This window comes from Lissotriton vulgaris, chromosome 3_1 (genome assembly GCF_964263255.1).
Source record: "Lissotriton vulgaris chromosome 3_1, aLisVul1.2, whole genome shotgun sequence".
Classification (NCBI taxonomy): Eukaryota; Metazoa; Chordata; class Amphibia; order Caudata; family Salamandridae; genus Lissotriton; species Lissotriton vulgaris.
Genome location: NC_141689.1, coordinates 165,041,315 through 165,056,753, shown reverse-complemented (window position 1 = coordinate 165,056,753; position 15,439 = coordinate 165,041,315). Strand labels below are relative to the sequence as shown.

The 15,439-nt window shown below is 44.2% G+C and overlaps 1 long non-coding RNA gene across 2 annotated transcripts; it reads right to left on the bottom strand.

Moving 5' to 3' along the window:
- Window positions 1–10,734: 10,734 nt before the first annotated feature.
- LOC147726157 (uncharacterized) lies at window positions 10,735–14,744 on the bottom strand. Of its 2 annotated transcripts, none has more exons than XR_015309268.1 (3): window positions 13,168–14,744; window positions 12,529–13,099; window positions 10,735–12,390 (listed from the first exon to the last, which is right to left on the bottom strand). It is a non-coding gene; the product is annotated as an uncharacterized LOC147726157 (long non-coding RNA). The 2 variants fall into 2 exon arrangements; XR_015309269.1 differs by having other exon boundaries at window positions 10,735–12,396; window positions 12,535–13,099; window positions 13,168–14,742.
- Window positions 14,745–15,439: the final 695 nt, after the last annotated feature.

Here is a 15,439-nt window from a genome sequence, read left to right as displayed (position 1 = left end):
ACCCTAGCTACAAACATTTCCCGCCGCCATTGACGGCGAGCCGCGAGGCCACGCCCACTTGGAGGACAAGCCCCCGCCCTGCCCTGCTTAAACACGCTGATCACAAGCGCCTGCAGATAGAGGCACGTATCCTCCTGAGGCGGAAGCCGGGAGTTCTTGGTTGTATTTTAAAATTTATATGTCACGTTAAATTGCTGATTTTAAAAGCACTCACTTTGTTCTGGGACCTCAGGACTCTGTCTTCTGAGCACACCGCACAGCCGAGTGAACGCTGGTCAAGGACCCTAGCTACAAACATTTCCCGCCGCGATTGAGGGCGAGCGGCGAGGCCACGCCCACTCGGAGGCCACGCCCCCCGCCCTGCCCTGCTTAAAAACGCTGATCACAAGCGCCTGCAGATAGAAGCACGTATCCTCCTGAGGCGGAAGCCGGGAGTTCTTGGTTGTATTTTAAAATGTATATGTCACGTTAAATTGCTGATGTTAAAAGCACTCACTTTGTTCTGGGACCTCAGGACTCTGTCTTCTGAGCACACCGCACAGCCGAGTGAACGCTGGTCGCGGACCCTACCTACAAACATTCCCCGCCACCATTGACGGCGAGCCGCGAGGCCACGCCCACTCGGAGGCCATGCCCCCCACCCTTCTCACCTCCTTGATAACATGTGCATTCACCGTACGCGCAGCGGACGGGCGCAGCGGGCGTGCCGTTTTTGCGCCAAAGGCGCGCCTAAGGCAAGCCCGTCTGCGCCCGTCATCGCCAAGACATCGCCTCTCGCCTGTCCCCCTGGTCAAACTACCTGGGAAGTCCATCGCTATGATACAGACTTCCTTATCACCCTGAACCCTAGGAGGAACTGCGAAATGATATCGGGATATCTCGGACAGACATACCTTCACTGTAAGTCATGTCATTTCTCCACACCCAACCCTTGTCTTCCTAAGCGCCTTTCAGCTGCTTACAAACCTATCCCCCTCACTATCCTACAACTTGATGTGAGGTCACTCTGTAAGCACCACCAAGAGGTTAACACCCTCCTATCTGAAGAAAAACCTGACATCCTCTTCATCTGTGAAACTTGGCTACATGACGATATGACCAGTATTACCGACAGCGCGCTACCAGAGAGCTGTCACATGAAATCGATAAATAGAGACACTCAAGGTGGTGGCATCGCTGTCATATACAGAAAGCAATTTCTGTGCTCATTCATTAAAGAACCTATCCCGAACTGTGAAAGTGCTCGCTTTAAGATCACAGCGGGCTCTCATTTCTCTCTATCTGGCCTCTATATTTATCGGCCCCCCGGTCCTTCATCTAAGTTCACAGAAGCTCTCCTTGAAGTAGCAAACTCCCTGGTAGTGAGCTCGGCTAACTTCACTATACTAGGAGACCTAAACCTTCATTTCGACCGGATTCAAGATCCCACTATTAAAAATCTTCTGGCCGACCTGTCAGCCCTACAACTCTGCCCCCTGATTTAGGATGCCACCCACTCGGCTGGTCATATCCTAGACCCTGTTTTTACTAACCTCCCGGAGACTATAACAGAGGTGCCCAAACCCATGGATTGGACGGACCATCACTTAATCAAATTCACTATATTGATTAAGGAGGCGTTCAACAGGGTTGAACCTTCCCGTCACCTCAAAAGAGCATGGCACAAACTCTCTATTAGTGACCTACATGCCACTTAAGGAGAATTCCATCAAGAAGCACATACAAACATAAACACCACATATGTTGCTTTTCATAACTGGATCACTCAAGGATTAGACATCCCTATACCTCTCAAATGGACCAAGGGACGCGGCTCCCCCTCCAACCCTTGGTATAATAACACTCTGAAAGACATGCAAAGGGACTGCAAGATAGCCGAAAGGGCATGGAGACGAGAATACAGTAACAAAGACAAATCTGTCTATCGTCTCAAACAAAAGCTTTATCACAAAGCTATTTGCTCCGCTAGGGCCGCCTTCTATGCTGAATAAATTAATTCTAGTCCAAACCCCTCTATAGTTGTGTTCAAACTTGTAGAAGAGCTGCAGAGTAGCAGATCTTCTGCCTCACATTCCATGTCAGCACAGCAATGTGAAGATCGTGCTTCTTTTTTTGTTGACAAAGTACAAAACATCTACAAATCCTTCCCACACCACTCTGCTACATCTTTCAACTCTCCCCTATCCATCAATGAAGGCACCAAGCTGGTGCAAATACCTGAAATCTCTCACGAAGACCTGACTGTACTTTGCAGGAAAGTCAAGTCTGGTTGCCCTGCAGACCCTATGAGACCGGCCCACTTCATGGAATCTCTGGATTTTTTACTTCCCTCCCTAGCATATATAATGAACCTATCCTTTCCTCGGCCACGGTTCCGACTGCCTGGAAGCAAGCTTGGGTCTCTCCCATCATTAAAAAACCGTCTCTCGATCCCTCCAAACCGGAGAACTTCAGACCCATTTCATTGCTCCCATGGATATCCAAACTCGCAGAGGCCCACGTAAACATCACCCTGTCCAAACACATGGATCTAAACAACACCTTAGATCCATCTCAAAACGGTTTTAGGCCAGGCCACAGCACTGAGTCTGCCCTCCTAGCCACGTCAGAACATCTCCGGGCGATACTTGATGCCGGCCAAAGTGCTGCGCTGATCCTATTGGATCTCAGCGCGGCCTTTGACACGGTATCCCATAACATTCTGCTGAATCGTCTGGCTACTGCAGGTATCGCGGACCGTGCTTTGGAATGGTTCCGTTCCTTTCTGGAGGACAGGTAGTCCCTCAGGGCTCTGTACTCAGCCCATCCCTCTTTAACCTATATGTACAACCGCTCGTGGCTGTAGCCAGAGAATCGGACCTCTCGCTGGTGTCATACGCTGCTGACACACAGCTGCCTATCACTCTTACCGAGGGTACCTCTATCTCTGCAGCAAGGTTCAGGGATGGGCTGGCTGCTGTAGCCTAATGGATGACAGATAACTGCCTGCAGCTTAATGCAGGCAAGACGGAGGTGCTGCTCCTTGGAAAGAACACCAATCCCCAAATCCGTGGTCAAGAATCTGGGCGTTTGGATGGACTCATCACTCAACTTCCAGACCCACACAAAAAGAGTAGCGGCCACCTGTGTGGGCCTGATGAGGAGTCTCAATCCCATAATTGGCTTCTTGGATCCCAAGGTGCGTCAAACGATCATTCAAGCCACAATTCTGTCCCGTCTAGACTATGCTAACGTCTTACTCTTGGGCGCCAACAAAGCAGAGATAGCGCGTCTGCAACGCGTGCAGAACACCGCTGCAAGAACCTTGGTCGGACTTCCCCGCAGGTGCTCGGCCAAAGCCACAATACGAAAACTGCATTGGCTACCTATCGAGTCTCGAATCCAGTTTAAAGCTCTCGTCATGACCTTTAAAATTCTTAAGACTGGATGCCCAGAACTTCTCCGGCCACTCCTTATTCCTTATGTACCACAGCGCAATCTGCGCTCACTAGGCCAACAACTACTGACGGTTCCTCTCACAAAGTTGGCTCGCACTGGCAGACGCTCCTTTAGAGTGCTAGGAGCCAAACTTTGGAACAACCTGCCTATTTGATATTTGATATTTATGGAAATTTATAGAGCGCGACTATCGCTCCGGAAGGAGCATCTTGGCGCTGAGCGTACAGAGGATAAAAACGTGGTGATAAGATGGATTATATAGCTGCTAGGACCGAGGCGTCAGACTATTGGAATACCCAGGTTTTCAGAAGTTTTCTGAAGTGGGACTCAGTTTCAACTAGCCTGAGATTAACAGGAAGGCTGTTCCAGGCTCTGGTCGCTAGGAAGGAAAAGGGTTTTCCCCCCTTAGTTTTTAGCTTGAACCTTGGAATTATGACAAGATTGGTTCCTGAGGATCTTAGACAGCGTGTAGGGGTGTAGTAAGTGAAACGCTTGGAGAAGTAGAGGGGGCCTGATTTCCTAGTGGCTTTGAATACAGTAAGCAGAAGTTTAAACAAAATTCTTTTGTGGAGTGGTAGCCAATATAGGGCGTTGAGGGCTGCAGAGGCAGAGGACCTTCTGGGGAGTTTGAGCACAAGTCTGGCCGCGGCGTGTTGAACGCTTTGGAGTTTCCTAAGGGTAGACTTCTTCACTCCTGCCATTAGTCCATTGCAATAATCAAGTCGGGAAAGGATTAAAGCGACCGCGACTGATTTTCTGGCTGCAATGGGGAGGAAGTCAAAGAATTTCTTCAGTTGTCTGATGAGACTAAAACAACACCCGGCAGTGATACGGACATGATCATCGAAGGAGAGGGATGTGTCAAATTGAATGCCAAGGTTACGTGCCGAGGAAACAGCGCTCGGGGGGGCTTCTGAATTTTTAGGCTACTAGTCTTTTGGGCGGAAGGATAGGTCTTTTCCAAGAGGTATTATTTCAGTCTTAGCACTGTTGCATCTAAGATGATTTTTGTTCAGCCATAGAAAGACCTCAGAGAGACAATTCTGGAATCTAAGTTCTGCATCAATACATTTTTTATCAATAGTGACGACCAGCTGAGTGTCGTCAGCGTACGATGTAACGAGGATTCCGTGAGATTCAATCACTGCAAGAAGGGGGGCCATATAAATGTTAAAAAAGAGGGGACTAAGCACGGACCCCTGGGGGACTCCTGATGTGATAGATCTTTCACTGGATAGGTAGGGGCCTAGTGATATCGTTTGAGATCTGTTGGATAAGAACGAAACTATCCATGCCAACACAGTGTCTGCCACACCAATCTCGCGCATTCTGTTAATAAGAATGGCGTGCAAGATGGTGTTGAATGCAGCTGTTAGGTCAAGCAGGATGAGTACAACCTGTCTCCCCTCATCCTGCAAGAACTTAATGGAGTCCGATAATTCTATCAGGGCAGTCTCGGTGGAGTGGCCGGGGCGGAAACCTGATTGTTGTGGGTGCTGAATATGGTTGTTCTCTACAAAGGTTTTTAACTCCCCATACACTAATTGCTCGGTGATTTTACCTAAGGCGGGTAATAACGAGATCGGGCGCATATTAGTGAGATCAGTGGGGGATTTGTTCTGCTTCTTCATTGGGGGCTTTACAATGGCCTTTTTCCAATCATCGGGTACAGTACCTGAACCAAGGGATTCGTTAATGATGGCATTAATTGTAGGATTAACAGCTTCGATGAGATGGTGAAGAATGCTAGGGGGGCATGAGTCCGTAGGAGCTCCTGATTTACAGGCAAGGATTGCCTTCTGAGTTTGTTGAAGGGAGATTTGTGGAAAACTGCCCAGGGTGAATGAATTAGTAACAGCTTCATGGGTAGTGATTATGGGTTGGGGGAAATCCTTCTGAATGTTAGCAATTTTATCTATGAAATAGGCAGCAATTTGATTGCATAAGATTTGGGATGGGGGAATTTCGGGTACGAGGGCTTTAGGATGGGTAAAGGACTTAACTATGGAAAAGACAGTTTGCTGTTTTTGTTGGGCATCATCTATGGCTTTGATGAAGTATTCCTTTTTGGCGGCCTTGATGCTAGAGAGGTATAATTTCCTCTGCTGTATGTAAAGTAGTCTTGAGGCTTCATCATAGGTTTTTCTCCATTTCCTTTCTTGGATTCTACAAAGGAGGTGGATTTCAGTGAGGGACTGGGTGTACCAGGGAGCATTGGGCTTTCTTTGACGGCGGGCTGGATGATGGGCGTTTGGACCAGAATTGTCGGAGACAATTTGGTCAATCCAGATGTGGAAATTGCGAGAGTCTGACGTTACATCTCCGACTAGTATGGGGGCCGGGGCCAGGGGCTGGGGCTCTGACTTGATACGTTCAGCCACTTTCTTCCAATTGGTGGAGAAAGAAGGGGGGGAATGTTTGGCGCTAGAAGACATAGAAGGTTTTTCCTTTATAGCAAAAGGGATAAAACAGTGGTCGGTCCAAATTTGAGGGATCGGGGGGGACGTAATTAAGGTTGTCAGGTTAGAGCAAATACCGTCTAACGAGTGGCCAGCCTGGTGTGTCGAGGTAGTAATGAGCTGGGAGAGACCAAAGATACTTAGCGACTGTTGAAAGCTAATGTTGTGAGGGTCCGTACAGGATTCCAAATAGAGATTCAAGTCGCCTAAAAGCGTGAAAGTGGGATAATGGTCATAACTGACCCCAGGAAAATCCCTGGAAAATCTGTCTGCCTTCCGGAGAGCCATTAAAACCCACCTATTTCCTCCCCTTTAGGTCCCCTGCCTCTTGCTTCTGTCCCCTATGGAGTTTATGTGGTTCTCCAGCGCCGGGACGCCCCTTTGCTGGGGCAGCTGTTTGCGCTCTACCAAATTTTAACATAACATAACATAACATAACATAACATAACATAGATAGATAGAGTGAGGGCGATAGACAGAGTGAGGGCAATAGATAGAGTGAGGGCGATAGATAGAGTGAGGGCGATAGATAGAGTGAGGGCGATAGATAAATAGAGTGAGGGCGATAGATAGATAGAGGGAGGGCGACAGATAGAGTGAGGGCGATAGATAGATAGATAGATAGATAGATAGATAGATAGATAGATAGATAGATAGATAGATAGATAGATAGGATAGATAGATAGATAGATAGATAGATAGATAGATAGATAGATAGATAGATAGATAGATAGATAGATAGATAGATAGATAGATAGATAGATAGATAGATAGATAGATAGATAGATAGATAGATAGATAGAGTGAGGGCGATAGATAGAGTGAGGGGGATATATAGATAGAGTGAGAGCGATAGAGTGAGGGCGATAGATAGATAGAGTGAGGGCGATAGATAGTGTGAGGGCGATAGATAGAGTGAGGGCGATAGAGTGAGTGAGGGCGATAGACAGATAGATAGAGTGATGGCAATAGATAGATAGATAGAGTGAGCGCGATAGATAGACAGAGTGAGGGCGATAGATAGACAGGGTGAGGGCGATAGAGTGAGGGCGATAGATAGATAGATAGATAGATAGATAGATAGATAGATAGATAGATAGATAGATAGATAGATAGATAGATAGATAGATAGATAGATAGACGGAGAGAGAGCGATAGAGTGAGGGCGATATGAGGGCGTGTAATGGCTGGATTTTCTGTTTAGATGGGATCAGCCCCCAGGGGCCCCTATGACCCAGCCAAAACGTACTCACCTTCCGTCCTCAGGACCACCTATCCAGGCACCTGGTACCTACCTGAGGATAGGGAACTCGCAATATACAAGCTCATATTATTAAGAACACCACTAAATCTATAGGGATACTAAGAATATTACTAGGGATATCCATACACTACACTTATTCACATCAGTTGGCCTCGCGGTCGCCTCGACCCAGACCGTTCTACCCTAGGGCAGATCTGACACACAATCTGGTGCGTCTACACACGTGGGTCTGCAGCCCCAGTGCTCTCCCTTTTCCAGCGTTCGCGATCCTGCGAAACATACACGGTAATCTCCCTCTTACCGCTCTCATTTAATCTTTTACCACAATCCGGTGGCTTTACACACTGGTAATCCTCCCCAGTGCTCTCATTAACGCCGCGTGTCAAACGACGACCACATTCCTATGAACACCTATACATATATATATATATTGGGATATTATCTCAGCTGTCTACTCGGGATGAAACTACAATAATAACTTTAGATGTGGGTCCAGATTATTTAATGTACTCTCTGCTCTTGGCATCAAAGGTTCACTCACTCCCTATTTATGTGATCACCACTCACCTGATTGGGATTACTCATCCATTCATGCAGCAATTACCTAGGAGCTATGTTTACCCTTAGTGAACAAGAATAGGGATTACACACCAGTTAGTTATAAACTGGGGACATTTATTATAGGATGGTGTACTAACTTAGTCCCTTGGTTGCAAGTCTCCTCTCTCCCTCACTATTACTTACCTGATCAGGGGTAGCATCTGTTCAAACAGCAATACTTACCAGGAAAGATTATTCTTACAATATGAGGACAAAGATATACACACTATGTGCTAGAGTTGTTCTCTGATTTAAGCGCTCCTACCCCCCTTTTTTGATCCATCAGTGGCTCAACAGCAACTGGCTTGAAGCCAGGATAACTTTATCATAAAAGAACTCAAGCACTGTAGTTATGGGGATGTTTATTATTACACTAATAAGAAACACATATACAGATATGTAACTGACAAAGACTATAGGTAGAACACACCACTTGAAAGAGAAGGATTAAACATAACAGGAACACTCCACTGAAAAGGAAAAGATTAGAAAGTGTAAGTGTAACTAATTCAGACTACCTCACCTATTAGAAGGAAGATTTCTCTCTCTGCCTCTGGTGGGATTAGGGCTCTCTCTGTCTCTCCCTCCTTCACCACATCACCACGCCTCTGGTTCAGTTGCTCCAGCTGACAGCCTTCACTGCTTCCTCTCTCCTCATCTTCAGTAATCGTCTGCCTTCTTTCTCCATTCAAGAACTGCACTCTATTCTGCAGCTCCCAGCGGACATCCTCTCTCTCTCTGCAAGCTATTTGGAGCTCCAAGTTGTTCTGGGCTCCCTGCAGTCCTGTGCTCCAAGCTGGTCTGAGCACCACGCTGAACTGCACACCACGCTGCACTGACTTCCAGAACTGAACTGACTTGCACACAAGCTGGAATGAACACTCCTCCTCTCCTGTAGCTCGCTAATATGGATGCTTGTCCTTTCATGGAAAGCTACGGCCAGTAACCTGCCGCCCACCAAATTCTTGTACCTCCCCGTACCAAGGACACGTTCCCAGCTGGCCAGCCTGAAGTTGTGTCTTCGGAGTGGGGAAAAATACATTCTTTCGATAAGGGCCAGCCTGAACCGGTTCTCTCCAAGCGAACAACAGCCTTAACTATAAACATTACTTTTGCCCTAGAAAGCCTCTCTGCTTCCATCAAGATGGAGTCTCTCTAGCTTTAGGCCTGAAAGGGGTGAAATGCTCCTTAGCTCTGTCAGAATACCTACATGAACCATACCAATATGTCTAATATGTCAAAGCCAATAGGCAATAGACAGGTTAAAGTCAAGAATAAAGGCATATTAAGCAGCTATCCTCTTCTAGGTCTAGAAAAAGGGCTTAAAAGGGCCAACACAGGCTAAGAATACCTATACTAGATGCGAGCAGGATTAATGATCTATATCACTTCTAAGTAAAGCCAAAAACTCTGCCATAACATTCCACCCTTAGATCCTTATCATGCGAGCATCTATATAAACAATAACATCCAAACAAACAAACATCAACACAATCTATCAACATAGGCTAAAAATACCTATCCTAGATGTGAGCAAGATTAAGATCTATATCACTGCTAAATATCCCTGCCATCCACCCTTAGATCCTTATCTTGCGAACATCTGACAAACAATAACATCTAAATAAACAAACATCAACACAATCTATCAACAAATCAAAACCTAAAAAACTCCCTAAAAACAATGACAACTCAAGGAAATTCCACCTGAAACTCAATTGTAGGGAATAGAAACCTAAAAACAAATCAAAGCACCCTTGACTTGAATGCTGAAACATATCTGAGATTGGATCTGATAACGAAAGAAACTAACCAAAGCATCCTCAAACTAAATGTGCCTCAACTTCTAATGATAACTGGTGAAATCTAATGATGTAGGGACTTATGTGTTGAATGAAAACAGCAAGGGGCCTAAATGGGCCTACTTCGGACAACTTAAGGCTAAATGAGGCCTACCTACAGTTGTGAACTTAAAAACTAAATGTGTTTCAACTTCTAATGAGAGAACAAGAAAGGGCCTAAATGAGCCTTACGTACTATAGGCAACTTAAGCTAATGATGACTCATGAAACTATTGGTGTAGGTGCTAATATGTGAGATGAAAATAACAATAGGCCTAAATGAGGCCTACCTGCTGACATTAGTCAATTTAAGGTGAAATCTGAGAAATGAACATGACAAACTGTTGCAAGGTCTGGATAAACATTAACACATAATCATACTAAAAGACACACCACCCAGAACCATCTAAATTGTAAGGTAACCACCCTTTGATCAATTAAGGTGAAAATGCAAGAACAGTAAAAAACTACAACCCCAGTCTACAAGATTACTAGTGTAACATCAAGCTTAAATCACACAGTGGAGCACATGTGTGCGCCATCATTGAAAAAAGTCCTTCATTCGGAAAAACTATAATAGGTGACATATTTTTTTTTAAAGTGGGGCCTGCTTGTACAAGGGATTATGAATCAAGTCCTTTTACAATCCTGTAACAAATAAAACATGTTTGGGTTTCATTTTTTTTCAAAAGTGGGGCCTGCTTGTAGTATTGCAGGCCAAGGAATTAAATAACTTAGTCACAATAGGTGACACGTTTTTTTGCTTTAAAAGTGGGGCCTGATTGTCCAAGGGATTATTTAATGTCCAAATTCTTCAGTGTAGGCCACCACCCTGCATCCTGGATACTTCCTCCAATGTGGCCATCCATCACCCGGTCTGGTCTGGTCTGGTCTGGTCTGGTTCCATCATCCAAAACAATAAACTAAAATAATAACATGAAAATAAAAAGCTAAAACAAATAAAGGGAGTGGGCAGATGCACGCACGCACCCCAACTGCAGCAATCCTAGAAACCAGAGAAAAAGTATCATTATTCTTGTAAAATAAAATTTTCCATTTAAAAAGCACCCCGGGTGCCTTTCATTATTGAAAAGAAAATATCCTAATTAATTAAAAACATTCAAAATTTAACTTTTAGTAACATTGAGTGGGGCCTAACATACCCTAATCCTAACTAAGCCAGTCCCACCCTTCTGGGCAAGAGTCATGCTACAGTGTGAAAAAAAAATTGTAACACTGCCAAATGATGACAGCATCAGCAGGGCACTGCAAGCCTCCCAATTTCCATGGTCAGAGAAGCCCAGGCCACCCCGCCCTTAAATAAACAAGCCGTGCGCGGAAGAAAATTGGATTGTAGCCCATCATAACACACTGCGACGTGATCGAAACTTGCAGAATGAAAAAAAGTTCGTCTGCGCAGACCAGCTGGGCTGCCAAGGTCAAAAAACAAATTCCTTTTGCCTGTTCTCATGGCCTGATTCTCAAACTAACGGAGGCTAATATTAATAAAAAACAATTCTGTTACAGTGTATTGCCAATTAAAAAAGATCCACATTTTTTTAAAAAGACGTTTGTCCACAAAACATTTAAAAATATGAGCACTTATTTAAAAGGGGCAACTATCTTTTGCACACCAAATTATATACATTCTGCATTTGAGAAACGAATTAACATGGCCCATTTGTCAAAAAGAAATAATTTGTAAAACAGCATAAAATGCATATTCATTTCAACATTATATTTAAGTTCACATTTTTTGATGACACATTTATAAAAGCATACATTTTAATTCACATTTGGGAAAATAATAATGTTACATTTTAACTTTTTTATTCAAAAGCATATGGTTGCCTCACACTAATTAAAAGCACATGTTACCACGCACTGTCGGGCAAGATTTATTATTCTAAACCTATTATTATTGCAACCATCACATTCCTGTCTAGATGGAAACCCCTCACAGAAATAATTAATGAAAACAGCTCGCAGCGTGCACTCTAACGGGCTATATTTTATCAACATTTCTCTCATTTTAAAAGAACAGCTTTCTCCGTAATTCACTGGTTGATTTATAAACACTTCAGTTCCAAAGTGAACCCACACAAATACGTAGACGCATTTCAAAAGGAATGTGAAATGAACAGAACTCTTCTCAAAACACAAGATGTTACCTTTCCGTCAAGAAACTGACAAAGCACATAGGCTGACCAAGGAACCAAAAAAAAAAAAAAAGTCAAAATCAAACCATCAAAAATCCTTAAAATAATTCACTGACTTTTATAGTCAGGTCAGATAACCATGCATGTTGACAGCATGTAAAAAATAAAGGCTGCCACCTCAACTCAAGATATTAACCCTTTGGCAGCTCAAATGGAAACATTTCCCAACGTCCATTTATACATGGGAAAATCATTAGCACATTTCTTCACGTTTACAAATGACACGTACACATATTTTCAAAAACGTTATCCCCAAGCACCCGAGAAAGAACCAGCTCTCTCCTGCCAAACGTAATGAGAACATGCCCTGTCCAAGCCATGACCACATGGCGCTATTTACAAGCCATATTTACAAGACAAGCCTTTCACAAACAACATTTCCAAGGCGCAATGCACAAGGAACACAACTGATTAACATAAGAACATGCACCTCACAAACCACATTAATATGGCGCTATTCTAAAGCCATATTTACAAGACAGTAAACAAACTCAAAAAACAACACGCTTTTCACAAAGAATATATCCAAAGCACCATTCACAGGCAACACAACAGATCAACATGAGAACCTGCACCTCACAAGCCACATTAAAATGGCGCTATTCCAAAGCCATATTTACAAGACAATAAACAAACTCAAAAAATGACACGCTTGTAATATATTCAAAGCACCATTCACAAGCAACACAGCAGATCAACATGAGAACATGCACCTCACAAGGCACATTAAAATGGCGCTATTCTAAAGCCATATTTACAAGGAGCTATATTCACAGAACTCCACAGATCATATTAAAATGAACACATTTCACATTGCACAGCATAAGCAGATGCAGCAAGCAATTTAATGGGCAATTTAAAAGCACTTTTTACACACATTTATACAATTGGACCATCACAAAGATGTAACTGGCTTCCTCATGTAATGCCATCCTTCAACTCTGACAGTTTAAACACCAAGATGAAAACCATTCCTTCCACCCTGAATAAACCAAATGCCATGATGTAATACAATCTCCTCACGCTGCAACTGTTCAAGCCAATAGGTCTAACAGGCTACATAAACTGCAACATTACGCCAGATGGAACTAGCGTTCAGGGCATTCCCTCAGAACACATGGGCAACTCTCTAAGCACATGGCCAGGCACACAGAGTTCGTAAACTGTCCGACTACGCCAAAATGTAATTGGCGTACATGGCACTCAGGGCACTCCCACACAACACATGGGAAACAATCTAAGCACATGGCCAGGCACACAGAGTTCGTAAGATGCCGACTACGCCAAAATGTAATTGGCGTTTACTCACAACACATGGGGTCACACAGAGTTCGTAACATGCCGACTACGCCAAAATGTAATGGCTGGATTTTCTGTTTAGATGGGATCAGCCCCCAGGGGCCCCTATGACCCAGCCAAAACGTACTCACCTTCCGTCCTCAGGACCACCTATCCAGGCACCTGGTACCTACCTGAGGATAGGGAACTCGCAATATACAAGCTCATATTATTAAGAACACCACTAAATCTATAGGGATACTAAGAATATTACTAGGGATATCCATACACTACACTTATTCACATCAGTTGGCCTCGCGGTCGCCTCGACCCAGACCGTTCTACCCTAGGGCAGATCTGACACACAATCTGGTGCGTCTACACACGTGGGTCTGCAGCCCCAGTGCTCTCCCTTTTCCAGCGTTCGCGATCCTGCGAAACATACACGGTAATCTCCCTCTTACCGCTCTCATTTAATCTTTTACCACAATCCGGTGGCTTTACACACTGGTAATCCTCCCCAGTGCTCTCATTAACGCCGCGTGTCAAACGACGACCACATTCCTATGAACACCTATACATATATATATATATTGGGATATTATCTCAGCTGTCTACTCGGGATGAAACTACAATAATAACTTTAGATGTGGGTCCAGATTATTTAATGTACTCTCTGCTCTTGGCATCAAAGGTTCACTCACTCCCTATTTATGTGATCACCACTCACCTGATTGGGATTACTCATCCATTCATGCAGCAATTACCTAGGAGCTATGTTTACCCTTAGTGAACAAGAATAGGGATTACACACCAGTTAGTTATAAACTGGGGACATTTATTATAGGATGGTGTACTAACTTAGTCCCTTGGTTGCAAGTCTCCTCTCTCCCTCACTATTACTTACCTGATCAGGGGTAGCATCTGTTCAAACAGCAATACTTACCAGGAAAGATTATTCTTACAATATGAGGACAAAGATATACACACTATGTGCTAGAGTTGTTCTCTGATTTAAGCGCTCCTACCCCCCTTTTTTGATCCATCAGTGGCTCAACAGCAACTGGCTTGAAGCCAGGATAACTTTATCATAAAAGAACTCAAGCACTGTAGTTATGGGGATGTTTATTATTACACTAATAAGAAACACATATACAGATATGTAACTGACAAAGACTATAGGTAGAACACACCACTTGAAAGAGAAGGATTAAACATAACAGGAACACTCCACTGAAAAGGAAAAGATTAGAAAGTGTAAGTGTAACTAATTCAGACTACCTCACCTATTAGAAGGAAGATTTCTCTCTCTGCCTCTGGTGGGATTAGGGCTCTCTCTGTCTCTCCCTCCTTCACCACATCACCACGCCTCTGGTTCAGTTGCTCCAGCTGACAGCCTTCACTGCTTCCTCTCTCCTCATCTTCAGTAATCGTCTGCCTTCTTTCTCCATTCAAGAACTGCACTCTATTCTGCAGCTCCCAGCGGACATCCTCTCTCTCTCTGCAAGCTATTTGGAGCTCCAAGTTGTTCTGGGCTCCCTGCAGTCCTGTGCTCCAAGCTGGTCTGAGCACCACGCTGAACTGCACACCACGCTGCACTGACTTCCAGAACTGAACTGACTTGCACACAAGCTGGAATGAACACTCCTCCTCTCCTGTAGCTCGCTAATATGGATGCTTGTCCTTTCATGGAAAGCTACGGCCAGTAACCTGCCGCCCACCAAATTCTTGTACCTCCCCGTACCAAGGACACGTTCCCAGCTGGCCAGCCTGAAGTTGTGTCTTCGGAGTGGGGAAAAATACATTCTTTCGATAAGGGCCAGCCTGAACCGGTTCTCTCCAAGCGAACAACAGCCTTAACTATAAACATTACTTTTGCCCTAGAAAGCCTCTCTGCTTCCATCAAGATGGAGTCTCTCTAGCTTTAGGCCTGAAAGGGGTGAAATGCTCCTTAGCTCTGTCAGAATACCTACATGAACCATACCAATATGTCTAATATGTCAAAGCCAATAGGCAATAGACAGGTTAAAGTCAAGAATAAAGGCATATTAAGCAGCTATCCTCTTCTAGGTCTAGAAAAAGGGCTTAAAAGGGCCAACACAGGCTAAGAATACCTATACTAGATGCGAGCAGGATTAATGATCTATATCACTTCTAAGTAAAGCCAAAAACTCTGCCATAACAGGGCGATAGAGTGAGGGCGATAGATAGAGTGAGGGAGATAGATAGATAGATAGATAGATAGATAGATAGATAGATAGATAGATAGATAGATAGATAGATAGATAGATAGATAGATAGATAGATAGATAGATAGAGTGAGGGGAACAGATAGTGTGA